Source organism: Chiroxiphia lanceolata, chromosome 12 (genome assembly GCF_009829145.1).
Source record: "Chiroxiphia lanceolata isolate bChiLan1 chromosome 12, bChiLan1.pri, whole genome shotgun sequence".
Classification (NCBI taxonomy): Eukaryota; Metazoa; Chordata; class Aves; order Passeriformes; family Pipridae; genus Chiroxiphia; species Chiroxiphia lanceolata.
Genome location: NC_045648.1, coordinates 15,391,578 through 15,419,347, shown reverse-complemented (window position 1 = coordinate 15,419,347; position 27,770 = coordinate 15,391,578). Strand labels below are relative to the sequence as shown.

The 27,770-nt window shown below is 51.8% G+C and overlaps 9 non-coding genes across 9 annotated transcripts; 4 read left to right on the top strand and 5 right to left on the bottom strand.

The window, feature by feature from the left end:
- The first annotated feature begins 8,583 nt into the window (after nucleotides 1-8,583).
- On the top strand, nucleotides 8,584-8,655 carry TRNAG-UCC. Its single transcript has one exon. It is a non-coding gene; the product is annotated as a tRNA-Gly (tRNA).
- Nucleotides 8,656-9,287: 632 nt separating this feature from the next.
- On the bottom strand, nucleotides 9,288-9,359 carry TRNAQ-CUG. The gene has a single exon. It is a non-coding gene; the product is annotated as a tRNA-Gln (tRNA).
- A 735-nt stretch (nucleotides 9,360-10,094) lies between these two features.
- Nucleotides 10,095-10,166, bottom strand: TRNAM-CAU. Its single transcript has one exon. It is a non-coding gene; the product is annotated as a tRNA-Met (tRNA).
- A 1,352-nt stretch (nucleotides 10,167-11,518) lies between these two features.
- On the bottom strand, nucleotides 11,519-11,600 carry TRNAS-AGA. The gene has a single exon. It is a non-coding gene; the product is annotated as a tRNA-Ser (tRNA).
- An 8,187-nt stretch (nucleotides 11,601-19,787) lies between these two features.
- Nucleotides 19,788-19,869, top strand: TRNAS-AGA. The gene has a single exon. It is a non-coding gene; the product is annotated as a tRNA-Ser (tRNA).
- A 1,340-nt stretch (nucleotides 19,870-21,209) lies between these two features.
- On the top strand, nucleotides 21,210-21,281 carry TRNAM-CAU. The gene has a single exon. It is a non-coding gene; the product is annotated as a tRNA-Met (tRNA).
- A 745-nt stretch (nucleotides 21,282-22,026) lies between these two features.
- On the top strand, nucleotides 22,027-22,098 carry TRNAQ-CUG. Its single transcript has one exon. It is a non-coding gene; the product is annotated as a tRNA-Gln (tRNA).
- A 631-nt stretch (nucleotides 22,099-22,729) lies between these two features.
- TRNAG-UCC lies at nucleotides 22,730-22,801 on the bottom strand. The gene has a single exon. It is a non-coding gene; the product is annotated as a tRNA-Gly (tRNA).
- A 731-nt stretch (nucleotides 22,802-23,532) lies between these two features.
- TRNAM-CAU lies at nucleotides 23,533-23,604 on the bottom strand. Its single transcript has one exon. It is a non-coding gene; the product is annotated as a tRNA-Met (tRNA).
- Nucleotides 23,605-27,770: the final 4,166 nt, after the last annotated feature.

Genomic DNA, 27,770 nt, shown 5'->3' with positions numbered 1-27,770 from the left:
TAGAGATTACTGTGATGATCATCATTGTTACCAAGTCAGCACTGCTGTGTTGAAATCTAAACCTGACTAGGTCCTGGATTCAGTGCCAGGCAGATGCCTGTGAGGCTAATTCAGGTGTCCTCTGGAGATGCTGCTCCATCTTCTTTCTCCACAGGGCTTCTTCCTCCTAGCTGTGGTATCACAAATAAGTGAGATGATTGTTCCAAGTCCTGGTTTTGTACCGCAGCCTCCCACCTGGCATTTAAGAAGGTCGGGTCCATTGAAATTTGTTAGTCGGTGTTCAGGCTGCAAGGCCAGGCAGAAACAGCTTGATCTCTTGGCAAAGCACAGCTCTGCATCTGCTTGGTGAACCTCGAAAAGAAAAAATGTCACAAGAACAAGGGAAAATTCAAAGATCACATGAAAAAGTGAAGTCCCTCCAAAATTATGAGGGGGTGTTGTATTATGGAAACACCGCTAGAGGGGAGTGTAGACAAAACAGTCTGAAAGACCAATTTCTGCCACAGTGACTTGGGCCCCTACAGAGCTGCAGAGGCTGAATGTCATCCACTTTGATTGCTGACATGAGATGGAATAGATCTGTCTCAAAAATACAAAATCTGCCTGTTGACTTTCCCACGGGATACCCCTGGTTTCTCACCAAGTAGCCACTGTGTCAGTTCTACTGTATTGTAGAATAGAATTATAGAATCATAGAATCAACCAGGTTGGAAAAGGCCTCAGAGATCAACCAGTCCAACCCTTGATCCAACACCTCCATGGTTACCAGACCGTGGCACTGAGTGCTGTATCCAGTCTCATCTTGAAAACCTCCAGGGACGGTGAATCCACCACCTCCCTGGGCAGCCCATTCCAATGTCTGATTACTCTCTCTGTAAAAAGTTTCTTCCTCATATCCAACAAAAACCTCCCCTGGCACAGCTTAAGACTGTGCTCTCTTGTCCTACTGCTGGTTCCTGGGAGAAGAGACCAACCCCCACCTGGCTATAACCTCTACATTGGTAAGAAAAGGAAGACAGAGGATAAAGTGGACCATCTTTGGAAGGGTAATGGGAGACATGCAAGGTGATGCAGATGGCTTCTTGTTCACTTTGCAAGGGTAGGTTGTGGATGTTGAAATTCAGAACATAGTATCACCTGCAGCGGCAGTTTTTGTTTGCAGACAATTTCTTTGAATTTTGCAAAAATGTGGATCTATCACATGATCTTAGAGCCCCTTCCAGGGCCTAAAGGGGCTCCAAGAGAGCTGGAGAGGGACTTTGGACAAGGGTCTGGAGAGACAGGATGACAGGGAATGGCTTCCCACCACCAGAGGGAAGGGTTAGATGGGATATTGGGAAGGAATTCTTGGCTGTGAGGGTAGTGAGGCCCTGGCACAGGGAAGCTGTGGCTGCCCTGTCCATGAAGTGTTCAAGGCCAGGTTGGATGGAGCTTGGAGCAACCTGGTCTAGTGGAAGGTGTCTCTGTCCATGGCAGGGTGGTGGAACAAGATAGTCTTTAAGGTCCCTCCCAACCCAAACCAGTCTATGATTCTGTGATTCTATGATTTTATGTTAGCTGCTCCTACTCTGATCACACTCAGTAGGGATGCAGGGATCTTTGGGGCTGCTGTTATTCACTGCAGAGAACGTAAGGGGCAAAGCTGATCTCACGAATCAGGCACAGGAGCCACTGCAGCTTGATCTAAAGAGGCAACCTTATACAGATGTCAGCAGACAGCTGGGGTTGAAGGGCACTTTTGTGGCATTCTACGGTGTGGATATGCCTGGACTTCCCTTTACAGCCAAAAGAAAGACATTGTCATTTCTTCAGTGTGAATCAGCTCATCTCTAAGTAACATCTGAAATCATCTGCTTTAAGTGTCCTCACTGTGTTTGCTAAAATTTCTTTCAGGTACTCCAGCATATTCTATACATTGCCATAGAGTCCCATTCCTTCTGCTCCTATCCATTCATTTATATGTGTTTTGGGAATAATTATAGATGCCAGAAGATTGGTATTTTTCTAGTGAAGATTTAACCTGGGAGGATATAATTTGGATTTTGGACAGAAATTAATATCCTACAACATATTTATTTCTCTCTTTCTGTAAAGCTTTCCTCTGACAACAGAGATAAAACAAAGGGACAAATCAGGGTATAAATAAGCAGAAAAATCAGAGATCTTTTAACCAAAATGTTTATTGCAGATCTTAACTCTCATACAACTTGAATTGATACTCCTATTTAACTTAAGAAAGAAATTATCGAAACAATGAAACAGGAAGCTGTTGAATAGATCTGGTGGAAATTTGAAATCTTCAGCTGAAGTACATTTTTGTAATTGGGAGGGAAAAGATAGCTGTTTGCTGCTGAAATGTAAGCATTGTGGAACTTCCTAAATAAGTAAATTAAAAAAACATAGGGAAAAAAAGAAATGTAACTGATGTCGCTGAAATGTTTTAGAAAATGCAGAGTGATGTGTGCTAGGTGGGATGGTGAGGATTTAGCAGCAAGTAAAGCCTTGACAGCCAGGATGAGGGTATCGGTTAGAGACCTGTTTCACAAAGAATCTGGCTCCAAAGGAGTTGCAAAGAGTGTGTGAGTCAGACGGTTGAAGAAAACAATGTCTTATCTGATGGGCCTTGAACATTCGCTAATTAGGCGCAGAGTCCTCAAGGCAAGCTGGGAGTCAAGGGAAGGGTGTTCCTGGAGGGTATCCAGGTGCCTGATACCTGTCATGTTCTGGTGGATCACGGAGTGATAAATCCCTGCAGATGACCACAGCTCTCCTCTGTGAATTCCCAAGATACAGTTCCAGGGTTTGCAGGGTCAAATTTTGTGAACTCTAGGTCTTTTGTTTGTTTGTGTGTGTGTGTATTTGGCTGCTTCTTTAACAACTGAAAACAATAATGTTACATTGCTCTTTATGAGGACTTAATCCAATAACAATAGCTATAATCCAAGGATAGTTGTAGAGTTGGGCACTTGACAAATACCCGTGAAACACTAGAGATTTCAAACTGGACTGAGATGTCTTCACTGAACCATCTTCACATTCTGATTTATCTAAGATATCTTTAGTATCTGCAAATGAGGAGGTGATAACTTAGTCTAACTTGAAATACTCTCTTCTCCTTTCTGATTAGGCATATCAAGCAATTTCTTTGGGTTTATTTTTTTGTGAGATAGAGTGGATTTCACTTGTTCCAGTCTCAGAATCTGTGAGATCCCTAAGGGTTGTGAAACCAGATCCAAACCTATCACGGGCAGACATTTCTGTCTATTTGTAGACAGTGTCAGAAGAACTGCAGGTTTTCAGTTTGCACTTCACGAGCACATGTGCATTTTGCTTTCAAGACCCTCTTCAGCACACTTCACTCATACCTTGTTCTCAGACACACGAAACCAAGGACCCTTTGATGGAATTGGTTCCATGGAACATCCCACTGGAGACACTTTAGAAAAGTGATGGCTGCTCAATGAGGGCAGTAGGTGAGCTGGATGGGTATTGCAGAGCTGGGGGATGCTGGAGGGGACAGTATTTCAGGGAATTGTTCAAGGCCTTGGGATTGAAAAGAGGGTTGTGACACTGAGAGTGGGAGCTTGGGCACCCACTGAACAGAGCTGGAGGTAGGGCTGGGATAACTGGGACCTTTAAGATATGACCACTAGAGATAAAATGTTTCATGGCTCAAGAGCTCCTATACATCTCTGGAGAGCATGTGGAATGGTCTACAGGGAGTGGATATGGGTTGCAGGGGCAGTCTGTGAGGCACCACTGAAGCAGGGGGATCTAGTGGGACGGGGATCTGGTCTGGGGCAGGAGGGACTCTGTGGAGAAGCTGGGCACCATCTCTGTGAGACTGAACTGCCAGGGGTCTGCAGGCTGGGCCAGAGGGTGCCATGAAAGGTGAGGGTTGTGTTTCAGGACAGAGCAGCAGTTCTTGAGCCCGGGACCACAGGGCAGGGAGGCACCAAGGCTGGGACAGCAGTGATATGTGGGCCAGGCTCATACCCCTCTGCCCAGGCATCCTGGGAGCCTGGATGTCTCCTCTGCAAGTCCCACACTAACCAGAGAGAAGTCTGAGGCATATGAGGCCTGAAAAGGTCTTGGTGTGGGCCAGCACTTGGCCCCTTTCTGTGACAGGACATATCAAAGGAGCTGCTTGGTGAAAGCATTTGTTCCTTCCTTTATTTTCCTGTAACCATGCTGTGATTTTCTGCTCCTGCCTCTTGGGAGAGCCACTTAGACTTTCTTCAGTTGTTCCATCACTAATAACCTCCCAGGCCCCATTAAAACTACAATAAAGTTCACCATCCTTCACCCTGTGTAATTTTTACCCAAGGGCTTGGTAGATTGAATACGCTGGAACAAACTTTTTCTTACTGCTAATTCTCTGTTACAGTCATCAGGTGGCTAATAGGAGAAATAGTCTTTGAGAAAGGTTTGCTCTACAACTTTTTAATTATGCAACAGAGGATTTCTTGTTTCTTATTCAAGACATGATGTCAATGAATATACTCCAAATGAACTTAGTAAGCATCATTCTCCTGTGTGGGTTGACACTGCCAAACAAAACCAAGCAAAGTTATCTTCGTGGTCAAGCAACTTGTGGAATCTGTGTCTTTGGCTCTTTCTTTTAGGAGTCATGAAGGGCAAAGATGTCCATGATAAAATTGTCCCTCTCACCATCCTCAGAAACAACACTGCATTGCAAATCTAGTGACAGCTCCAATTGCCACAGGTGCTGCACTTGTGAAACCACCTGCGTGCTCAGGTGTATCAAAAACTGTGACACAGATAGAATTTTCAAAAAAACCAAATAGCATTTTCTAACACTTTGAAGATTAACACTTTCAAACTCTTTCACGACCACAAACCAACATAACCAACGCAGGCTGTGTTGCCAGAGGCAGGCACATGATGAGAAGACACTCAAACCAATGCATAGATATGAGCACCATAAGATGAGAGAGCAAAGGTGGGGGTCAGTGATGGTGCTCATCCAAGAATTAAACAGACAAATAATTGGTAAGACAATTATCAAGCTGATGTAAAAAATATTTGACAGGTAGATAGGCAGAGAAATAAGAATTTTTATTAGTGGCGAAAGGAAGTTTTGTGGATAGTGAGATAGCTAAAGTAATAAGAACACAACTCTCGTGCACACATGGACTATACTTTTTTTCAAAAAATAAAAAATATAGATGCATGGGGAATATGGGGAATATTTGCTCAGTTTCAGTCATCTTTAGAAAAGCAATCTTGGCAACCAAATTAAAGGATTAAAAAAAGTTGGTTTTTTACCAGAATTGTGTATTTTTAATTTCCAAACAACAACGTTTCATTTAGAAATAGACCAATATATCCATTTAAAATAAAACTTTAATTTTAAGACATTAAGAGGATATGAACAAACTAAACCATTTTTCTTCAGGATGAATGACAGCAACTAACCATAACCCAAAATGAAACTAGCCAATGACCTGACTTGTCAAGAACCACAAAGAGAGGCAGATGGATAGAGTAGATAATCACTAATGATCATTAATCTGCTGTATTCCCTAGCCCACAAAGGGGAACTTTTGTGATCTTGCAGCAAAATTAAACAAAAAATTGTATTTTCATGCTATTTCCAGGAGGGCTGGATTATTTTTTCTTGCCTATGATCTTCCTTCACTTTTCTGAAGTGGGAGGAGAATCCAATGGGCTGAGTTTAGTTTCTTTCCTTTCTTTTCCTTGGAGGGAAAACTGTATCAAAGAGCAGCAACAAACAGTAGTATTGCTGATTTCTGAAATTCCCAGCTTGTTACTTCAGAGGTGGTTGTGCCTCAGAAGGAAGGACTCCATGCATCCCTAAGGAGTAATTGTCACTAAGATTGTCTGTAGAAACTGACTACAAGTAAAGTTGCAGAAATTATCCTTGAATATTCCCTAGAAGAAGACTTCCCTGACCTAACTTTTAGCTACTTACAATCTAGGAGCTTGATCTCCGCTCAACGCTCAGGATCCATCTGTAGCTGATGGAGAAAGATGAGCATATCTGCAATTGACCTCCTCTCATCCTTAGAGTGGTGTCAAGCACAACAGGATGAATCTCTCCTGAAGAGAAATTAAAAAGAAATCTCAGACCCTCATGTGCCATATGAAGTAAAATGAGAGTCTTGCAGTGAAATCAGTCGCCAGAACTCCACTTCTAATTAAGAAACAACAATTTCTGTGGCTGCCCCATCCCTGGAAGTGTTGAAGGCCAGGTTGGACAGGGCTTGGAGCGAGCTGGTTTAGTGGAAAATGTCCCTGTCCATGGCAGGGGGTTGGAACAAGATGGTTTTTAATGTCCCTTCCAACTCAATCCATTCTGTGATTCTATAACTCAACGGATCTCTCTTTGCACCAGGATGGAATCAGACATGATCTAGAAGGGTCTGCCTCCCTTCATGTAGGGACTTATATTGGGTACCTTAATGGCTAAATTTGATGTAGAATTTAATAGTTCCTACAAAGATAAATGCCTCAGGGCAGCTGTCTGAAGTATAGAAACATTCACTGTTGGTGGCAGCACCCCAGTGTGTGCTTGTGCTGGCACTGCATAGTCCTTGGCCCCAGCCTCCTTCTGACCCACCTGTGTGATGTTTCTATGTGTCTTTTTTTAAAATTTATTTTATTTTTTTTATTTCTGGATGCTGCTTTCCCATTAAAAGTGCCTGAGATAGGATGAATGATGGAAAGGAATTTTTCAGAGTAGTGATTTTGCACATCCCATGATGCTGAGGGTTTGTGGTTCATTCTGAATTGTCTAGATGGAAAAGAGGAAATCTTTTTTAAAATCACAAATACATGGCTGAGTGGGTCAGGGCATCATGTCCAGAACCACAGAATCAGAGAATTGGTCAGGTAGGAAGGCACCACAGTGGCTCATCTGTTCCTACCTCCCTGCTCATGTAGGGTCATCCTGGAGCACATGGCACAGGTGGTTCTGTGATTCAGATGGTTCATTCCAGATGGTTCTGGAATATCTCCAGTGAGGGCGACTGGAGTCCCTTCATCATCACCACAGAGTCTGCTGGACCCACTCCAGGAGCTCCATGTCCCTCCTGTTCTGAGAAGCCCAGAACTAGACACAGCATTCCTGGATCCCATTGCTGCCTCACCCCACAGCTTTTACCCTGCGCTGCTGCAGCTGTCGCGGCACCCACGCCCATGGCCCTGCTCTGCCTTCTGCCCCTGCTCCCTCACACTGCCACCTGCTTTCTCCTCTGCTTTCTCAGGTGCCAGCACTCCCCACCTGCCCCTCAGCAAGGCAGGGGGTGGGTGTGGAGCTGCAGGCAGAGCTTCCCCCCACCAGCACTGAGTGTTCTTGGGATACAAGTGTTCCTCCCTTCCCATCAGGCAGCTCAATTCCCAACTTCCCAACCACAGGGGACACCTCTAGGGCTCTACAGGTGCACAAGAGGCTGAGGCTGGTGCTACTTAGTTAAAGATCAATGTGACTGACTCAAAGACCTGGGGAATTTCTCTGTCCTTGTTGATTTGCTGCCCAGGCCACCTGTAGGATGATCCAGGAGCAGCGGTGAGCAGAGGTAAGGGGCTGTCCTGTGCAGCACACAATTGAATCCACCTCCATGTCGGAATGCTTGGATATCAGCAGCTGGTGGCCTCTATCAGAGTGCCAGAAAGAGAGAGGAAAAAATAAAGGATTAGAAAGAACAGAGAGAAAAGTCATTGCCCCAGGCTGCTTGGGTGGGTAGAGGAGTCTGGAGTGAAGAAGTCAAGCTGCTCCCAGGCACAAGCAAGGAAAGATGGTGTTTTAAGTTTGGTGTTTAATGCTGTTTTTTTCCTCACTATGTGAACCTCTTTCAATTGGCCTAACATTAATTTTCCTAAGTCAGTCTGCTTTGCCAGCAGCAGTTTTTCCTAAGCCATGTTTCAGTGTTTGCTTCGACCTGGAAGGATTCTCTTCCTGTTTTCTCTGCCCCTCGATCACTGAAGGTGGGGGGAGGAGAGAGCAGCTGGGTGGGTGTTTGTCTGTGCTTACCCCACCACAGGTATAGACACAGAAATGCCCCTCCACTTGCACAGTACAAGCCCAGCTGGCACATGTATGAAGGTGGATGGGGAGAGGTGCCATTCCCAGCACGTCCTAAGGCGACAGCAGCAGCAGCAGCAGCAGCAGCAGCAGCAGCAGCAGCAGCAGCATCACTGGGAGAGACACGAAGAAAGGAGACAGTGGGATGGTTTTCTTGCTCTCTGTGTGCTGAGGCCTGGAGCTGTCTATTGGACAGGGAGATCTGTGTGTCCCCCATGGGCAGCATGAGCTGCCTTGAGTCGTGGTGCACAGCAGAGGGGTGTGCAGAGTGTGGCTGGAGCTGAGTGCTGGTTTGTGCAGGGTGGTGCTGCCAGGGTGGTCAGTGTGTGGTGGTGCTGTGTGCTGGAGGGTGGCTAGCGCAGCTGGAGACTTGCTGGGCAGGTGTTCCTGCCAGAAAGGCGCGTGCCGTGTGTCAGCTTGGTGTTTGTGTGGGAATGGCAGGAGGAAGCCTCAGGGTGTGGGGCTGGGGGAGGGAGCGTGTGAGCTGCAGGAGCAGCAGGGCTGTGCCAGCAGATGCGTTGGTGGTATAGTGGTGAGCATAGCTGCCTTCCAAGCAGTTGACCCGGGTTCGATTCCCGGCCAACGCACAGGGCCTTTTGTTGGCTCACAGGGGCCGAGGGCTGCCCTGGCCCTGCAACCCCGTGGGAGAGGCCACAGCTCCTGCTCCTCTCTTGCCTACCCTGACACAGCTGGTTTTGCCGGCCAGGCTTGCTCCTCAGGCCTGCTCCTCCCCAGTGCCTCTACCAGGCATTCAGAGGAGGCTGCTGGAGAGAAAAGCTCACACAGCCCCAGCTCCTGGGGGCCTGGGGGACACCCTGCCAACACCAGTGGCCTCTTCCAGCTGAGGTGGCTCCCGGCTGGGCTCCTCACTCTTGCTACAGCAGCCAGAGGAGAGGCATCTTTGGTGCTGCTGCTGCAGCTGCTTGCACCTGGCAGGGGCAGCGTGCTGCTGGGGTAGGCTGGTGATGAGGACTCAGAATGCCAGTGGGAGCAGGACTGTTCTTTATAAAATGAGCAGATCTTTCTGGAAACAATGCTAACGCACATGGAAAAGAAGGGGAATGGTGACAGTCCACAGAGCCTCCCTAAGGGCAAAGGATGCCTGACAAAATCAGTGGCTTCCCACACTGCACTCCTGAGAGCAAACCTGGAGCAGGGCTGTGAAAGTGTCAGTGTGCTGAGGGAAGGCCTGAGGGAGCCAAAAGGCTAAAGTAAAGAAAGGTCCCACTGAGATTTGAACTCAGATCGCTGGATTCAGAGTCCAGAGTGCTCACCTTTACACCATGGGACCTCCTGCACACCTCACCTCTGGACCCTTTCACCAGCCTCCCTCACACTCAGCACCCTGCCTCAGCCTCAGTCCTCTCTCTCCACCTCCTGCCACATCCAACACCAACTGCAGCCTCCCTTCACCGCCTCCACGCCCTCTGCAATCACACCACCCTTCAAAGCACCAACACGCCTGCCTCTCCCAGCCTCACCTGCCCTCTCTGACAAGTCCCACACTCCAAACCTCTCACAAGCCTCTCTTGCCTCAAGTGCAACAGGCCCTTTCTGCCTCAACACAGCCCCTGACAAACCACACAGACACCTTCACACACCACAACACCCCTCACCTTCTCTTCTCCAGGCTCAACCAGCCCAGCTCTCTCATGACTGATGAGAGGGAAACATTCATGCATCTCTAAAATGCAGAAGAGAGACCTTCTGGGAAACTAAGAAAAGCAGGAAGGAGGCCAAGGAAGACAAGAGCCTGGCAAGTTGGACTCCAACCACTCCTCGCAGGAGCACTGCCCCTGGAGGGCAGTGCCTTAGACCACTCAGCCATTCTGACCCCAGCACACCTGTGCCTTTGCCAGGACTTCCTCCATTGCCTCGGGACATGGCAAGCCAAGCCCTTGGCCTGTGGTGCTGCCTTGGGGATACTTCCTGGGGCAACAAGGGTGCTCCGTTCTGCCCTGCTCAGGGCCAGGAAGGCTGGGCCAGGAGGTCTCTGCCACACCAAGGCCTGGGTGCAAAAAGGCTTTAGCAGAGGATGGTTTCGATCCATCGACCTCTGGGTTATGGGCCCAGCACGCTCCCGCTGCGCCACTCTGCTCCCCCTGTGTCCAGGGCTGGCCAAGGACTCACAGACGGACCCTTGGCTTTCAGTTAACAAGGGAATTCACTGGGATATTCTCTTGGAGAACACACAGGGGTCCCAGCCTACTATATGGAGGACAACAATTAGACGAGAAAGAAGCTTTATGTTTACGCTACAGTTCTTTTGACCAACAACATTCATCTTTTAGACTGTCAGCTAATCAAGCACGATTGATCACATGATCACTATGTGCTTGTCTCCTGCAGCTGGGGTGCACATATGCTCATTTGTTTTAAACAAATGACCTCTTCTTTTATGGTCTATGTGGGATGTTCTCAGCTGCTTTCCATTGGGGCTTCAGGTCACCTTTACTGGGAGGGAAGAGCTCTTAGTCAGAGGCAGTGTTTGTTCCATTGAGCAGGTTGTAGAAAGGTTGGTACCTTGCCTTTGCCACGGGCTGTGAGCCCCATGCCCTGCCAGGGCTGTGCTGTGCTCCCCCACAGCTCCTGACTGGTCTCCCATCCTGGCACAGCCGTGCCTTTGCTGTGTCCCAAGAGCCAAGGGATGCCCCAGGCACCAGGCAGGGTGCCAAGGACCCTCTCTGGGCCTGGTGCCGTCGCTGTCCTGCCTGACACTACAGAGGGTGCAACTGGTTACCAACTGCCCATGGGCAGGGATGGCCCATCCAGACTGGGCAGTGGCCAGAGTTCAAGGCTGTCAGGAGTCCCAGGAGGGCTCAGGGCTGCTAGAGCCTCTTGGTGAGGGTGAGGAATGAGGGGGCAGTGCTGCGTTCTGCATTTTTGAGCTTTGAGTATTTCCTGGTTGCATGTCCCATCCACAGGGCAGAGCATGCAGCAGCCAGGCAGAAGAGACCAAAAGAAAAGCCAGATGGAGAAGGCTGGGATGTGGGAGAAAATGTGGGCAGTGTGTCCCCAGTCTACCTACTACAGGGGGCATTGCACAGGGGAAAGTCTTTGAGTGCAGGGCAGGAAGTCCATGGATCAGCTGCAGCTCCAGCTGCCTGCTTAACTGGAACTTTCTTTCTTCATTTGTGCTGACAGTATCTCTGAGGTTCTGTGTAGTATTTCCCTCCCCCTCAGTGCCATGGCTGCAGGGCACACAGCATTGCACCATCAATGAGCTTTTCTGCCATCCCCTTCCAAAGGCCCCTCAGAGTTTCCCAGGTCCTTCTGGGCAGGTTTGCAGCAGTTCCTCCTGTGCTGCTGCTGCTGTGGGGGAAGAGCTGGGAGTTCAAGTGCAGGAGGAGCCCTGTGGGCTGCCCAGAGGGGTGGGAGCTCTGCAGGAGGAGCCCTTTGGGCAGCCTGCAGCTCCTGTCCCTGGCAGCACCCAAAAAGGGCTCTTTGCTCCGTAGTTGGCAGGATTCGAACCTGCGCGGGGAAACCCCAATGGATTTCTAGTCCATCGCCTTCACCACTCGGCCACAACTACCTGCTCCAGCCCTCCCTGTCCCGCTCAGCACACAGCCCAGGCACTGACACCGGTGCCCGGGCAATTCAGGGCAACGCTCCACTCCACATTTCCAGTGGGGACCTTCCCGGAGCCAGGCAGCCACCTGGGGCCCCCTGACAGAGGCCTGAGAGGCGTCACCCCGCAGGCTGGGGCTGCACTGCCCAGACCTTTCTCCTCAGACAGCTATCTGGGATAGCCTGCCATTGCCATGTGCTGGTGCAGCCTCTGCCATCCTCCTCCTCCTCCTCCCAGGTCTTGAATGAACCAGCTGAGAACTGACGTGTCCCTTTACAGAAGCCTTTGGGAGGTGAAATGTCCTTCCCCACACCAGGGGCTGTTGCATGATACAGGTGGGGACAGCCCTGACAACAACAGCAACATCAGCTTTGCAACCACACTGGGGGACAGAGGATCATCAGTCAGCCCCTCACAGCCTTCCAGCATTCCCTGCCTGAACTGTAGCCCAAGTGGAAGACCACCACTATTGCTGCAGTTTTGGAAACAATTCCCAAATGTCTTGGACACTGTTGCCAGGAGTTACCAACTTGGGTTGTAGGCAGGATGGAACCTCCTGCTGACTAAAGGAAAGCATCTTGGCACCCTCTAAAGAGCTGTCCCTTGAGGTCTCCCGGACTGCTGTAGGCTGTGCCAGCACCTCCCTCTGAGTGGGATGTGTCTGGGAGCTTGAGACCCATCAGGTTGGGATACCTGAAAGAGCATCTCTGACAAGGAGGCCTGGGCTGATACACTGCCCCCACTCACACACTCCTCCAAGTCCAGCCCACACTTCTTCAGAAATGCAAAGGGATTTGATGTGAGTATTTCACAAAGACCAAGGGAAATTTTTGATAACTACATTTATACACCTAAACACAGATGTGCACATCTCTGTACCTTTGTGTGAATTGATAATGGAATGGAAGTTACTGTAAACCTAGAATTAATTCATTTTTATATTTGCAGCCAGTCCTATCATATCGCTTCCTAAATATTGAATCAGTCAATGAACAAGTGCTGCTAAAGCCTTTCACCCTCTTTCATTTTGAGTCCATGTCCTTTGCTGCTAAGCTCAGGGTGCACTGCTCTAAGCTCAGGGAGGTCTTTCTGCAGCTGATGGTAAGCTCAGGACAGCAGCCAGTGCTCATCCTTGCAGACCAGGTGCTAACCTGAGGGAGGAGGAGAACAAAGGACCATGACTCTCCAGTGATGCTGCACAAAAGGCTTTAATGAGAAGGAGCAAATGCAGTGGCACAGAGCAGAGACCAAGAAAGGCGTTTGCAGGGGTCAGGGAGGGACAGAGATGGGCCCAATTCCCAAGGAGCAAGGGGATGATGTGCCATCCTCAGCAGTTCAGGTTGCAGCGGGGGATAGGCAGACACAGCCCGGACCCCCCCAGACCAAGGGAGCCCCCAGAAGAGATGGGAACCCCCGAGGAGCTGAGGGAGCTGCCAACAGCAGCTGACAGAGAGGATCCCACGGCTGTGTTCTGAGGGAAGGAGGTGAGGATGGGGCCCGGCATGGTCACCACCACCGGGGTGGCCTCGATGTACACGGTGGAGTCAGCGCAGCGCTGGACACAGGGCTCACTGCAGCTGCTGGCGAGTGGGGTTGGGCCACAGGGGCCGCAGGGGCGTGGGGGACAGGGTCTGCAGCAAGACATCTCTGGGTGAAGGAGGCAGAGCTGGAACACAGAGCAGGGAGCAACAGCCTCAGGATCAGTCTTTCATTTCTTCAGCTGTCTCTGTATATCAACTCCTATATACAGCCCTCTTTGCACAGTGAGTGGCACAACACTGCATTGCTGCCCCAGTTTAGGAATAGAACCCAGCACAGTCTGGTTGAAGACTGTGTAGAAAAATTGATCACACCCCACCTCCAGAATAGACTTGACTGTGTTAGATATACCAGGGGATGCACTGGGCCATTTCCTTCCACTACTGCAGGTGCAAGCTCTGATGAGCAGATCCCCCTGCACCTGAGACCCCTTTCATTCTCTTCTGCTGTTATTAACACCGTCTACCCACATCTCCCCAGCCAGTACCATGGTAAGGGTGACAGCTCTTCCACAGTGCTGTGTCAAGGCCAAGCTGAGACACCCAAGAATCAGCCTGAGGAGCCACCATGACAGCCCTGCAGCCCAGAGAGAGAGATGGAGCAGACTCAGGCTTACCTCGTTCCTCGAGGAAAGGGAGGCAGGACAGGAGGATGCAGAGGCTGCAGCAGCACAGCCTTTTATGCTGTGTTCCTGAGCCCTGTGGGGCCACAAATATTCCTTGTCCATGAAGCATCTAAACACCTGGTAGTTGTCACTTGTAAGGCTTCTTTCCAGATTAAGTACTTCCCTCTTTCATGTCAGATATTGTTCTCTGGTTACACACCACCAAACATGAAAATGATTCACCTGTGTCCCAGTTTCCAAAAACCACTTTACTTGGAGGTCCCAGACTACTGTGCAAGGTCAGTTGAAATGGGTTTGCATAATATCAACTGCCTTTTTCACTTCTCCTCCTTGATGGTGAGTGTGGCCCCAGTCACAGTTACATTCAGCCATGAGGGACACCTCAGGTCAGCTCTCAGGAGCTTTCAGAGCAGGCACTCAGGCTCAGAGGGACATTTCTCCCCACAGGTCATCACAGACATACAGAAGAATGTGAGTGACTTGAGGCAGAAAGTCCAAAGTGCACAACCCCCTATGGGGGAAGAGACTCATCTCTCCAGGGAGGTGGCAAGGAAAGTCCATGTTCAGCTGTAGGATGTCCCCTGCAGGAGAAGTGATGGCCAAGGGGAATTTGATTACAATCCTCAGGCTGTAGCATGGCCTGGTTTTGTGATCAAAGAGATGCCGCGTCCTTCCCTGAAAGAGACCCACACCCCGAGTGACCTGTTTGGATCAGCGTGTTCACCCAGAGGCCAGAGGCCTGGATGGTCAGCTTTGGGGAAGAGGCTGAGGGCAGGGAACACTTAGCTCTTGGCTCTTTGCCCTGGGTCAGGGAGGGCTTTGCCCATTCCTTGCCTTTCACATTTCAAAGGGACACTGGATCTGTCTCCCAGGGAACCTGGGAGTCATTGGGATGTGGAAGAGTTGGGAAAAACCCAGAGCTCCAGGCAAGCCTGAGTCACCCAGTGTGCACTTCAGTGGACACAGTGCCTCAGACTTGGGCATTCCAGGGATAACAGAGCTCATATCCTCAAAGCTCTGCTGTTGTCAAGGGCATTTTCAGACCTTTTAGCCCAATTCCAGGATCAACAGGTGCTTCTCTGCAATCCCCTGCATTTGCTGCCTCCCAAGGCTTTGCCTTTTGGTGGCTGCTCAAGGGCCCTCGTGACTCAGGGTACCCCAGAATAAACCCAGAAGGTCTGCATGCAGCTCTGGAGCTCTTGTGCTCCTACCAACTGCTCTGGGCAGACCAAACTGCCCAGGTACCTCAGAAGACTCTGGGCCTTGTCCTGGTGACTTCTGAGCACTGATGCTGTTTAAGAGGTCACTGTCTCTTGAGCAACTCTCCCAGGCTTGTCCCCTCTTTTCCCCCAGAGACAGCTGGAATTTCCTTTCTGGCACCATGGGATTGTTACCTCTTGCCCTTTTGCACTGCACCTCTCAGGAGCATTTGGCTTCATCCTTTCCAGCACCTCCTGGAGGTGGTGGAGGCAGCAGTTGCATCCCCTCCTCTCCACCTTGCCCATCTCCACCAGGTTCCACAAGCCCAGTGCCCTCACCCCTGATGTCAGCTGCTCCTACCCTTCTGTTCTCCTCTGTTCTGCCTCATCCTCTGCCAGTCCCTCTCTCCAGGAGAGTTCACCACCCCCTCTCTTGTTTCTGGGGACACAGAGTGAGGCACAGCAATCCAGATGTGGCCTCTGCAGTGCCACGGAAAAGGCACCATTCCTAAGGGAATCAGACCCCAGGGTTATGGGGTCAGGTCTGGAGAGGGACAGTAAGGAGCTCTCAGGATTAGGAGTGAAGGCTCCACACAGGACCTCCAGTGCAAGGGAGTCTGTTGGGACAGACTTTCTCTCCTCTTTCCAGCCTTTCTGCCCAGAAGGGCTTAGTACTCCCTGGTCTGGAAGGGGAATGCAGAGCAAGGGGCATTCCGTGCACACAGCCCTGTGCTCTCCATGGGGCCATGGCATGTGCTCAGCAGTGCAGGCAGCCTCAGTGGCATCTCCTGGTGGCCCAGCTGGGAGGCTCACAGTAGCACACTGGGAGTCCTGATAGCACACAGGGGCTTCCATGCAGCCCTGGAAGAGCTGCCCAAGAGACAGGGACGTCTCTGACACTGGCAGTGTTCAGAGCACAACAGGACAAGGCCCAGAGCTTCAGGAGGTAAGTGGGAAGTTTGTCCTGCTCCGAGCAGGACCAGAGGACTTCCTGTGCTCTCTCCTGACATCCACTGCTCTGGGGTGCCCTGCACCTCCTGGGCCCTTTGAGCAGCCACCAAAAGACAATGTCTTGGAAAGCAGCAGCAGCAGCAGTACAGGATTGCCAAGACATTCCAGGTGTTTGGGGAATTGTCCACAAAGGTGTGGACATACCTTTGAAGAAAACAGAAATTGTGGAGTTATGAGGCTCCGTGCTCTGCTGTTCCTGGAATTCCTGAGTCCAGGGCACTGTCTCCACTGAAGTCCACACTGGGTGACTCAGGTTTGCCTGGAGCTCCAGGATTTTCCCAACTCTTCCAGATGACGATGACTCCCAGGTGCTCTGGGAGACTGATCCAATGCCCCTTTGAAATGTGAAATGCATGGAATGGGCAAAGCCCTCCCTGATGCAGGACAGAGAGCCAAGAGCTTTTGGCTCCCTGCCCTCAGCCTCTTCCCCAAAGCAGGCCATGCAGGTCTCTGGCCTCTGGGTGAACACGCTGATCCAAACAGGTCAGTTGGGGTGTGGGGTTTTTGCAGGAATGAATGAGAAGTGGGACATTCCTCTGTGTGCTCTGGAAATCCCAGTCCCCATGGGCAAGGAGGCCCATGTGCAAGGGGAGGCAGTGGGGGCAGCCTGCAGAAATCAAGACCACTTAGGTGCTCAAAAAGGCCAAAGTGCTTAGGCAGTGGAGGCAGAAATACACATCTGGGGATGACTATGACCAGGGAGTGCAAGGGGGGATCAGGAAAGCAAAGGCAGAGCTGGAGCTGAACTTAACTATGGACATGAAAAATCACAAGAAGGCTTTCTTCAGGTGCAGAGAACAACAAAGAAAAATGCAAGAAGCTGTAACTCCACAAGAGTGAAACAGGAGACCTGGTGACAACCAATATGGAGAAGGAGGAGATACTCAAGAAATTTTTGCCTTGGTATTCAGTGGCAAGTGCTCCAGCCATGCCAGTGATTGACAGAATCCAAGGGCAGGGTGTGGCAGAAGGGATACCACCCATTGTAGAAAACAATCTGCTTCAAGACCACCTAAGAAACCTGCATGTGCACAAGCCCTAGTGGCCTGATAAGATGCATGTGAGGGTCCAGAAGGGACTGGCGGAAGAAGTTGCTAAAGCACTCCCCAACATATTTGAAAAGTCTCAGCACTGGAGAATTGAGAAGTGGAGGCCAGGCAGTCTCACCTCTGTGCCTTGGCAAGGTCATGGAGCAGATCCTCCTGGAAGCTGTGCTATGACACTGAGAAAAGAAGGAGCTGATGGGTGCCAGCCAACAGGGCTTCACTAAGGGCATCTACTAGTTCAAAACATGGAAGTTAACCCTGCATAACGTCTTCCTCCCTAAACTGTAGAGCCATGGCTTATCTGGCTGGGACCCTCAGGGACTAAGGAATTGGGTTGATGGGATGGGGTTGTGATCAATGGCTCAATGTCCAAGTAGAGACCAGTGACAAGTGTTATTCCTCAGGGATTGGTCTGGGGACCAGGATTATTTAAGTCCTTTGTCAGGGAAATGGAGTGTGGGATTGAGTGTATCCTCAGCATGTTTGTAGATGACACTGAGCTGAGTGGTGTGGGTGATACTCTAGAGGCAGGGGTGGCATCCCGAGGGACCTGGAGAGGCTGGAGAGGTGGGTCCGTGCAAACCTCATGAAGTTCCAAAAGGACAAGTGCCCTGGTCAGGGCAATCCCAAAGATGGAGACAGGCTGGGCCAGGAGTGGATTGACAGGAGCCCTTGAGAGAACAGCTTGGAGGCTCTGGCTGTTGAAGTAGTGAACGTGTGCTGACAGCCCAGAAGCCAATGGTATCCTGGGCTGCATGCAGAGCCATGGGGCAGCAGGGCAAGGGAGGGGATCCTCCCTCTCTCCTCTGCTCTCCTGAGACCATACCTGGGCTCCTGTGTGCTGCCCTAGGACCCCTAGCAGAAGACACACACGGACCTGATGGAGAGGGTCCAGAGGATGCTGCAGAGCTGATCAGACAAGTGGAGCACTTTCCCTATGAAGACAGGCTGAGAGGGTTGGGGTTGTGTAGCTGAGAGAAGAGAAGGCTCCCAGCAGACATTCAGTAAAGCTGCAGAGAAACATTTGGTCAGGGTTTGTAGTGATGGGACAAGGGGTAATGGTTCTAAACTGTGAGTGGGTAAATGTAGATTAGAGATGAGAAACAAATTGTTTCCGCTGAGTGTGTTGACACACTGGAACAGGTCTTCCACAGAAGTTTGGGAGAACATGTCAGGGGGCTGGAACTCAATGATCTTCTAAGTCCTGGTCATCTCTAAATGATTCCTAGATTGAACAGACAAATCTGTGTTGTATGAAGTGGGAGCACAACATTTTCAGATGAAAGAGGGAAGGACTTAATCAGCAAAGAGGCTTTACAAGTGACGACTACCAGGTGTTTAGATGTTTAATGGGCAAGGAATGTTTGTGGCCCCACAGGGCTCAGGGACACAGCATAAAAGGCTGTGCTGCTGCAGGTCCTGCATCCTCCTCTCTTGCCTCCCTTTCCTCAAGGAACGAGGTAAGCCTGAGTCTGCTCCATCTCTCTCTGTGGGCTGAAGGGCTGTCATGGTCACTCCTGAGGTTGATCCTTGCGTGCCTCAGCTTGGTCCTGACAAGGGACTGTCAGGTCCTGACAAGGGCTGTCAACCTTTTCATGGTGCTGGCTGAGGAGAGCAGGGAGTTGAGGGTTATCTGCAGCAGAAGGGGATGAAGAGGGCTTTGGTGCATGGGGATCTGCCCAGCAGAAAGTATTGGAAGGAAATGACCCAGTGCATCCCCTGACATGTCTGACGCAGCCACCTCCTTTCGGGACATGAGCTGTGATCAAGCTTTCCACAGATGCCTTAAACCCACTCCCCTGGGTCTTATTCCTAATCAAGGGCAACCTGCCTGTGCTTTTCTACTGGGAAGGCAAGATGATGGTTGTAGGAATTGTAGGCAGAGAGTGTGTTTTTTAAAAAAGTATGTCTATAGAGAGAGGTAAGGAAATGATGGACTAATCCTGAGGTTGTTTCTCCGTGCTTTGTGTTCCAGCTCTGCCTCCTTCACCCAGAGATGTCTTGCTGCAGACCCTGTCCCCCACGCCCCTGCGGCCCCTGTGGCCCAACCCCACTCGCCAGCAGCTGCAGTGAACCCTGTTACGCCCGCTGCGCTGACTCCACCGTGTACATCGAGGTCAACCCCGTGGTGGTGACCATGCCGGGCCCCATCCTCACCTCCTTCCCTCAGAACACAGCCGTGGGATCCTCTCTGTCAGCTGCTGTTGGCAGCTCCCTCAGCTCCTCGGGGGTTCCCATCTCTTCTGGGGGCTCCCTTGGTCTGGGGGGGTCCGGGCTGTGTCTGCCTATCCCCCGCTGCAACCTGAACTGCTGAGGATGGCACATCATCCCCTTGCTCCTTGGGAACTGGGCCCATCTCTGTCCCTCCCTGACCCCTGCAAACGCCTTTCTTGGTCTCTGCTCTGTGCCACTGCATTTGCTCCTTCTCATTAAAGCCTTTTGTGCAGCATCACTGGAGAGTCGTGGTCCTTTGTTCACCTCCTCCCTCAGGTTAGCACCTGGTCTGCAAGGATGAGCACTGGCTGCTGTCCTGAGCTTACCAGCAGTTACAGAAAGAGCTCTTTGAGCTTAGACTAGAGCATCAAAACCCTCAGTCACTGAGCTTGAGACTTTAACCTGGAGATCACGGCCCTGCAGGGCCAGTTTCTGATTTTTTCTTTGTAAAACTTAATAGAGAGATTTTGAATAACTTTTCAGTCCCCTCAGTTGATCATCCTTTAGTTGGGAGCAGGTAGTTGTGGCCGAGTGGTGAAGGCGATGGACTAGAAATCCATTGGGGTTTCCCCGCGCAGGTTCGAATCCTGCCAACTACGGGGCAAAGAGCCCTTTTTGGGTGCCAGCACCTGTACAGCTCCCACCCTCCGGGCTGCCAGGGACAGGAGCTGCAGGCTGCCCACAGGGCTCCTCCTGCACTTGAACTCCCAGCTCTTCCCCCACAGCAGCAGCAGCACAGGAGGAACTGCTGCAAACCTGCCCAGAAGGACCAGGGAAACCCTGAGGGGCCTTTGGAAGGCTATGGCAGAAAAGCTCACTGATGGTGCAATGCTGTGTGCCCTGCAGCCATGGCACTGAGGGGGAGGGAAATACTACACAGAACCTCAGAGATACTGTCAGCACAAATGAAGAAAGAAAGTTCCAGTTAAGCAGGCAGCTGGAGCTGCAGCTGATCCATGGACTTCCTGCCCTGCACTCAAAGACTTTCCCCTGTGCAATGCCCCCTGTAGTAGGTAGACTGGGGACACACTGCCCACATTTTCTCCCACATCCCAGCCTTCTCCATCTGGCTTTTCTTTTGGTCTCTTCTGCCTGGCTGCTGCATGCTCTGCCCTGTGGATGGGACATGCAACCAGGAAATACTCAAAGCTCAAAAATGCAGAACGCAGCACTGCCCCCTCATTCCTCACCCTCACCAAGAGGCTCTAGCAGCCCTGAGCCCTCCTGGGACTCCTGACAGCCTTGAACTCTGGCCACTGCCCAGTCTGGATGGGCCATCCCTGCCCATGGGCAGTTGGTAACCAGTTGCACCCTCTGTAGTGTCAGGCAGGACAGCGACGGCACCAGGCCCAGAGAAGGTCCTTGGCACCCTGCCTGGTGCCTGGGGCACCCCTTGGCTCTTGGGACACAGCAAAGGCATGGCTGTACCAGGATGGGAGACCAGTCAGGAGCTGTGGGGGAGCACAGCACAGCCCTGGCAGGGCATGGGGCTCACAGCCCGTGGCAAAGGCAAGGTACCAACCTCTCTACAATCTGCTCAATGGAACAAACACTGCCTCTGACTAAGAGCTCTTCCCTCCCAGTAAAGGTGACCTGAAGCCCCAATGGAAAGCAGCTGAGAACATCCCACATAGACCATAAAAGAAGAGGTCATTTGTTTAAAACAAATGAGCATATGTGCACCCCAGCTGCAGGAGACGAGCACATAGTGATCATGTGATCAATCGTGCTTGATTAGCTGACAGTCTAAAAGATGAATGTTGTTGGTCAAAAGAACTGTAGCGTAAACATAAAGCTTCTTTCTCGTCTAACTGTTGTCCTCCATGCAGTAGGCTGGGACCCCTGTGTGTTCTCCAAGAGAATATCCCAGTGAATTCCCTTGTTAACTGAAAGCCAAGGGTCCGTCTGTGAGTCCTTGGCCAGCCCTGGACACAGGGGGAGCAGAGTGGCGCAGCGGGAGCGTGCTGGGCCCATAACCCAGAGGTCGATGGATCGAAACCATCCTCTGCTAAAGCCTTTTTGCACCCAGGCCTTGGTGTGGCAGAGACCTCCTGGCCCAGCCTTCCTGGCCCTGAGCAGGGCAGGACGGAGCACCCTTGTTGCCCCAGGAAGTACCCCCAAGGCAGCACCACAGGCCAAGGGCTTGGCTTGCCATGTCCCGAGGCAATGGAGGAAGTCCTGGCAAAGGCACAGGTGTGCTGGGGTCAGAATGGCTGAGTGGTCTAAGGCACTGCCCTCCAGGGGCAGTGCTCCTGCGAGGAGTGGTTGGAGTCCAACTTGCCAGGCTCTTGTCTTCCTTGACCTCTTTCCCTCCCTGTCATCAGCTTTTCTTGGTTTCCCAGAGGGCCCTTTTTCCACATTTTAGAGATGCGTCCATGTTTCCCTCTCATCAGTCATGAGAGAGCTGGGCTGGTTGAGCCTGGAGAAGAGAAGGTGAGGGGTGTTGTGGTGCGTGAAGGTGTCTGTGTGGTTTGTCAGGGGCTGTGTTGAGGCAGAAAGGGCCTGTTGTACTTGGGGCAAGAGAGGCTTGTGAGAGGTTTAGAGTGTGGGACTTGTCAGAGAGGGCAGGTGAGGCTGGGAGAGGGAGGCGTGTTGGTGCTTTGAAGGGTGGTGTGATTGCAGAGGGCATGGAGGCGGTGAAGGGAGGCTGCAGTTGGTGTTGGATGTGGAGGGAGGTGGAGAGAGGGCTGAGGCTGAGGCAGGGTGCTGAGTGTGAGAGAGGCTGGTGAAAGGGTCCAGAGGTGAGGTGTGCAGGAGGTCCCATGGTGTAAAGGTGAGCACTCTGGACTCTGAATCCAGCGATCTGAGTTCAAATCTCAGTGGGACCTTTCTTTACTTTAGCCTTTTGGCTCCCTCAGGCCTTCCCTCAGCACACTGACACCTTCACAGCCCTGCTCCAGGTTTGCTCTCAGGAGTGCAGTGTGGGAAGCCACTGATTTTGTCAGGCATCCTTTGCCCTTAGGGAAGCTCTGTGGACTGTCACCATTCCCCTTCTTTTCCATGCGCATAAGCACTGTTTCCAGAAAGATCTGCTCATTTTATAAAGAACAGTCCTGTTCCCACTGGCATTCTGAGTCCTCATCACCAGCCTACCCCAGCAGCACGCTGCCCCTGCCAGGTGCAAGCAGCTGCAGCAGCAGCACCAAGATGCCTCTCCTCTGGCTGCTGTAGCAAGAGTGAGGAGCCCAGCCGGGAGCCACCTCAGCTGGAAGAGGCCACTGGTGTTGGCAGGGTGTCCCCCAGGGCCCCAGGAGCTGGGGCTGTGTGAGCTTTTCTCTCCAGCAGCCTCCTCTGAATGCCTGGTAGAGGCACTGGGGAGGAGCAGGCCTGAGGAGCAAGCCTGGCCGGCAAAACCAGCTGTGTCAGGGCAGGGAAGAGAGGAGCAGGAGCTGTGGCCTCTCCCACGGGGTTGCAGGGCCAGGGCAGCCCTCGGCCCCTGTGAGCCAACAAAAGGCCCTGTGCGTTGGCCGGGAATCGAACCCGGGTCAACTGCTTGGAAGGCAGCTATGCTCACCACTATACCACCAACGCATCTGCTGGCACAGCCCTGCTGCTCCTGCAGCTCACACGCTCCCTCCCCCACCATCTTTCCTTGCTTGTGCCTGGGAGCAGCTTGACTCCTTCACTCCAAATTCCTGTACCCACCAAAGCAGCCTGGGGCAATGACTTTTCTCTCTGTTCTTTCTAATCCTTTATTTTTTCCTCTCTCTTTCTGGCACTCTGATAGAGGCCACCAGCTGCTGATATCCAAGCATTCCAATATGGAGGTGGATTCAATTGTGTGCTGCACAGGACAGCCCCTTACCTCTGCTCACCGCTGCTCCTGGATCATCCTACAGGTGGCCTGGGCAGCAAATCAACAAGGACAGAGAAATTCCCCTGGTCTTGGAGTCAGTCACACTGATCTTTAACTAAGTAGCACCAGCCTCAGCCTCTTGTGCACCTGCAGAGCCCTGGAGGTGTCCCCTGTGGTTGGGAAGTTGGGAATTGAGTTGCCTGATGGGAAGGGAGGAACACTTGTATCCCAAGAACACTCAGTGCTGGTGGGGGGAAGCTCTGCCTGCAGCTCCACACCCACCCCCTGCCTTGCTGAGGGGCAGGTGGGGAGTGCTGGCACCTGAGAAAGCAGAGGAGAAAGCAGGTGGCAGTGTGAGGGAGCAGGGGCAGAAGGCAGAGCAGGGCCATGGGCGTGGGTGCCGCGACAGCTGCAGCAGCGCAGGGTAAAAGCTGTGGGGTGAGGCAACAGCGGTGCAAAAGGGCCTTAGCAGAGGATGGTTTCGATTCCTCGACCTCTGGGTTATGGGCCCAGCACGCTCCCGCTGCGCCACTCTGCTCCCCCACTCACCTGCCACCCGCCCCAGCCCGGCCCTGGCACTGCCGCACCCCCTCCCTCCCTGCCTCTCTCCTCTCACCTCACACGGCCACCCAAAGGGGCTCCCTCAAAATTTCATAAATACTGAAGCAGTAGATGACCAAGTCCAGCTAAAACCATTCATCCCCTTTCATTTTGAATCCATGTCCTTCCTGCTCAGCTCAGGGTGCACTGCTCTAAGCTCAAGGATCTCTTTCTGCAGATGATGGTAAACTCAGGACAGCAGCCAGTGCTCATCCTGGCAGACCAGGTGGTGACCTGAGGGAGGAGGAGAACAAAGGACCATGACTCTCCAGTGATGCTGCACAAAAGGCTTTAATGAGAAGGAGCAAATGCAGTGGCACAGAGCAGAGACCAAGAAAGGCGTTTGCAGGGGTCAGGGAGGGACAGAGATGGGCCCGTTTCCCCAAGGAGCAAGGGGATGATGTGCCATCCTCAGCAGTTCAGGTTGCAGCGGGGGATAGGCAGACACAGCCCGGACCCCCCCAGACCAAGGGAGCCCCCAGAAGAGATGGGAACCCCCGAGGAGCTGAGGGAGCTGCCAACAGCAGCTGACAGAGAGGATCCCACGGCTGTGTTCTGAGGGAAGGAGGTGAGGATGGGGCCCGGCATGGTCACCACCACCGGGGTGGCCTCGATGTACACGGTGGAGTCAGCGCAGCGGGCGTAACAGGGCTCACTGCAGCTGCTGGCGAGTGGGGTTGGGCCACAGGGGCCGCAGGGGCGTGGGGGACAGGGTCTGCAGCAAGACATCTCTGGGTGAAGGAGGCAGAGCTGAAACACAGAGCAGGGAGAAACAACATTAGTATCCGTCTGTCTCTCTTTCCTACAGTAATCTACATAGACACCTTTTGCTTTAAAAGCACACTCTGTGCCTGCAACTCCCACAACCCTCATCATGGCCTATGAGTGGAAAAGCACAAGAACACTGCCCAGGTTTATGAATAGGACCCAGGAGAGTGGGTTTAAGGCATCTGTGAAATGATTGACCATAGCTCATCTCCAGAACAGACTTGGCTGTGTTAGAGATGTCAGGGGATGCACTGGGCCATTTCCTTCCACCATTGAAGGTGCAAATCCTGTTAGCCAGATCCTCCTGCAGCTCTGACCGCTTGATCCCCTTTGCTGGGACCAAACCCTCAATACCCAAATTCCCAGCTTTTCCCAGCCACCACCATGAAGAGGGTGACAGCCCTTCAACAACTCTGTGTCAGGGCCAAGCTGAGGCAACCAAGGATCAGCCTCAGGAGTGACCATGACAGCCCTTCAGCCCACAGAGAGAGATGGAGCAGATTCAGGCTTACCTCGTTCCTTGAGGAAAGGGAGGCAGGAGAAGAGGATGCAGAGCCTGAAGTTGCACAGCCTTTTATACTGTGTCCCTGAGCCCTGTGAGGCCACAAACATTCCTTGCCCATGACACCTGGAAGTCATCACTTGTAAGGCTTCTTTGTTGATTAAGTCCTTTCCTCTTTCATCTGAAATGTTGTGCTCCCACTTCATACAACACAGATTTGTCTGTTCAATCCAGGAATCATTTAGAGATGACCAGGACTTAGAAGATCATCGAGTTCCAACCCCCTGACATGTTCTCCCAAACTTCTATGAAAGACCTGTTCCAGTGTGTCAACACACTCAGCGGAAACAATTTGTTTCTCATCTCTAATCTACATTTACCCACTCACAGTTTAGAACCATTACCCCTTGCCCCATCACTACAAACCCTGACCAAATGTTCCTCTGCAGCTTTACTGAACATCTGCTGGGAGCCTTCTCTACTCTCAGCTACACAACCCCAACCCTCTCAGCCTGTCCTCATAGGGAAAGTGCTCCACTTGTCTGATCAGCTCTGTGGCCTCCTCTGGACCCTGTCCATCAGGTCCGTGTATTTCTTCTGCTGGGGGTCCTAGGGCAGCACACAGGAGCCCAGGTATGGTCTCAGGAGAGCAGAGGAGAGAGGGAGGATCCCCTCCCTTGCCCTGCTGCCCCATGGCTCTGGATGCAGCCCAGGATACCACTGGCTTCTGGGCTGTCAGCGCACGTTCACTACTTCAACAGCCAGAGCCTCCAAGCTGTTCTCTCAAGGGCTCCTGTCAATCCACTCCTGGCCCAGCCTGTCTCCATCTTTGGGATTGCCCTGACCAGGGCACTTGTCCTTTTGGAACTTCATGAGGTTTGCATGGACCCACCTCTCCAGCCTCTCCAGGTCCCTCGGGATGCCACCCCTGCCTCTAGAATATCACCCACACCACTCAGCTCAATGTCATCTACAAACATGCTGAGGATACACTCAATCCCACTCTCCATGTCCCTGACAAAGGACTTAGATAATCCTGGTCCCCAGACCAATCCCTGAGGAATAACACTTGTCACTGGTCTCTACTTGGACATTGAGCCATTGATCACAACCCCATCCCATCAACCCAATTCCTTAGTCCCTGAGGGTCCCAGCCAGATAAGCCATGGCTCTACAGTTTAGGGAGGAGGGTGTTGTACAGGGTCCTCTTCCATGTTTTGCACATCAGTCGGTCTTTCCTCATCCCCCAGTGATATAAACCCATGACAGAAATTCATTAAATCCATAACAGGTGAAGGACACTACTCTTCTAAGGAATGACTGCCCTTAGTGAAGCCCTGTTGGCTGGCACCAATCAGCTCCTTCTTTTCTCCATGTCATAGCACAGCTTCCAGGAGGATCTGCTCCATGACCTTGCCAAGGCACAGAGGTGAGACTGCCTGGCCTCCACTTCTCAATTCTCCAGTGCTGAGACTTTTCAAACATGATGGGGAGTGCTTTAGCAACTTCTTCTGCCAGTTCCTTCTGGACCCTCACATGCATCTTATCAGGCCACTAGGGCTTGTGCACATGCAGGTTTCTTTGGTGGTCTTGAAGCAGATTGTTTTCTACAATGGGTGGTATTCCCTTCTGCCACTCGCTGCCCTTGGATTCTGTCAATCACTGGCATGGCTGGAGCACTTGCCACTGAATACCAGGGGAAAAATCTGTTGAGAATCTCCTCCTTCCCCACGTCAGATGTTGCCAGGTCTCCCTTTTCACTCCTGTGGATTTACGGCTCCTTGCATCTTTCTTTGTTGTTCTCTGCACCTGAAGAAAGCCTTCTTGTGATTTTTCATGTCCATAGTTTAGTTCAGCTCCAGCTCTGCCTTTGCTTTCCTGATCCCCCCTTGCACTCCCTGGCCATAGTCATCCCCAGATGTGTATTTCTGCCTCCACTGCCTAAGCACTTTGGCCTTTTTGAGCACCTAAGTGGTCTTGATTTCTGCAGGCTGCCCCCACTGCCTCCCCTTGCACATGGGCCTCCTTGCCCATGGGGACTGGGATTTCCAGAGCACACAGAGGAATGTCCCACTTCTCATTCATTCCTGCAAAAACCCCACACCCCAACTGACCTGTTTGGATCAGTGTGTTCACCCAGAGGCCAGAGACCTGCATGGCCTGCTTTGGGGAAGAGGCTGAGGGCAGGGAGCCAAAAGCTCTTGGCTCTCTGTCCTGCATCAGGGAGGGCTTTGCCCATTCCATGCATTTCACATTTCAAAGGGGCATTGGATCAGTCTCCCAGAGCACCTGGGAGTCATCGTCATCTGGAAGAGTTGGGAAAATCCTGGAGCTCCAGGCAAACCTGAGTCACCCAGTGTGGACTTCAGTGGAGACAGTGCCCTGGACTCAGGAATTCCAGGAACAGCAGAGCACGGAGCCTCATAACTCCACAATTTCTGTTTTCTTCACAGGCATGTCCACACCTTTGTGGACAATTCCCCAAACACCTGGAATGTCTTGGCAATCCTGTACTGCTGCTGCTGCTGCTTTCCAAGGCATTGTCTTTTTGGTGGCTGCTCAAAGGGCCCAGGAGGTGCAGGGCACCCCAGAACAGTGGATGTCAGGAGAGACCACAGGAAGTCCTCTGGTCCTGCTCGCAGCAGGACAAACTTCCCACTTACCTCCTGAAGCTCTGGGCCTTGTCCCGTTGTGCTCTGAACACTGCCAGTGTCAGAGACGTCCCTGTCTCTTGGGCAGCTCCTCCAAGGCTGCTTGGAAGCCCCTGTGTGCTACCAGGAGGTGGGAATGGTTTCTACAGCTGAGCCTCCCAGCTGGGCCACCAGGAGATGCCA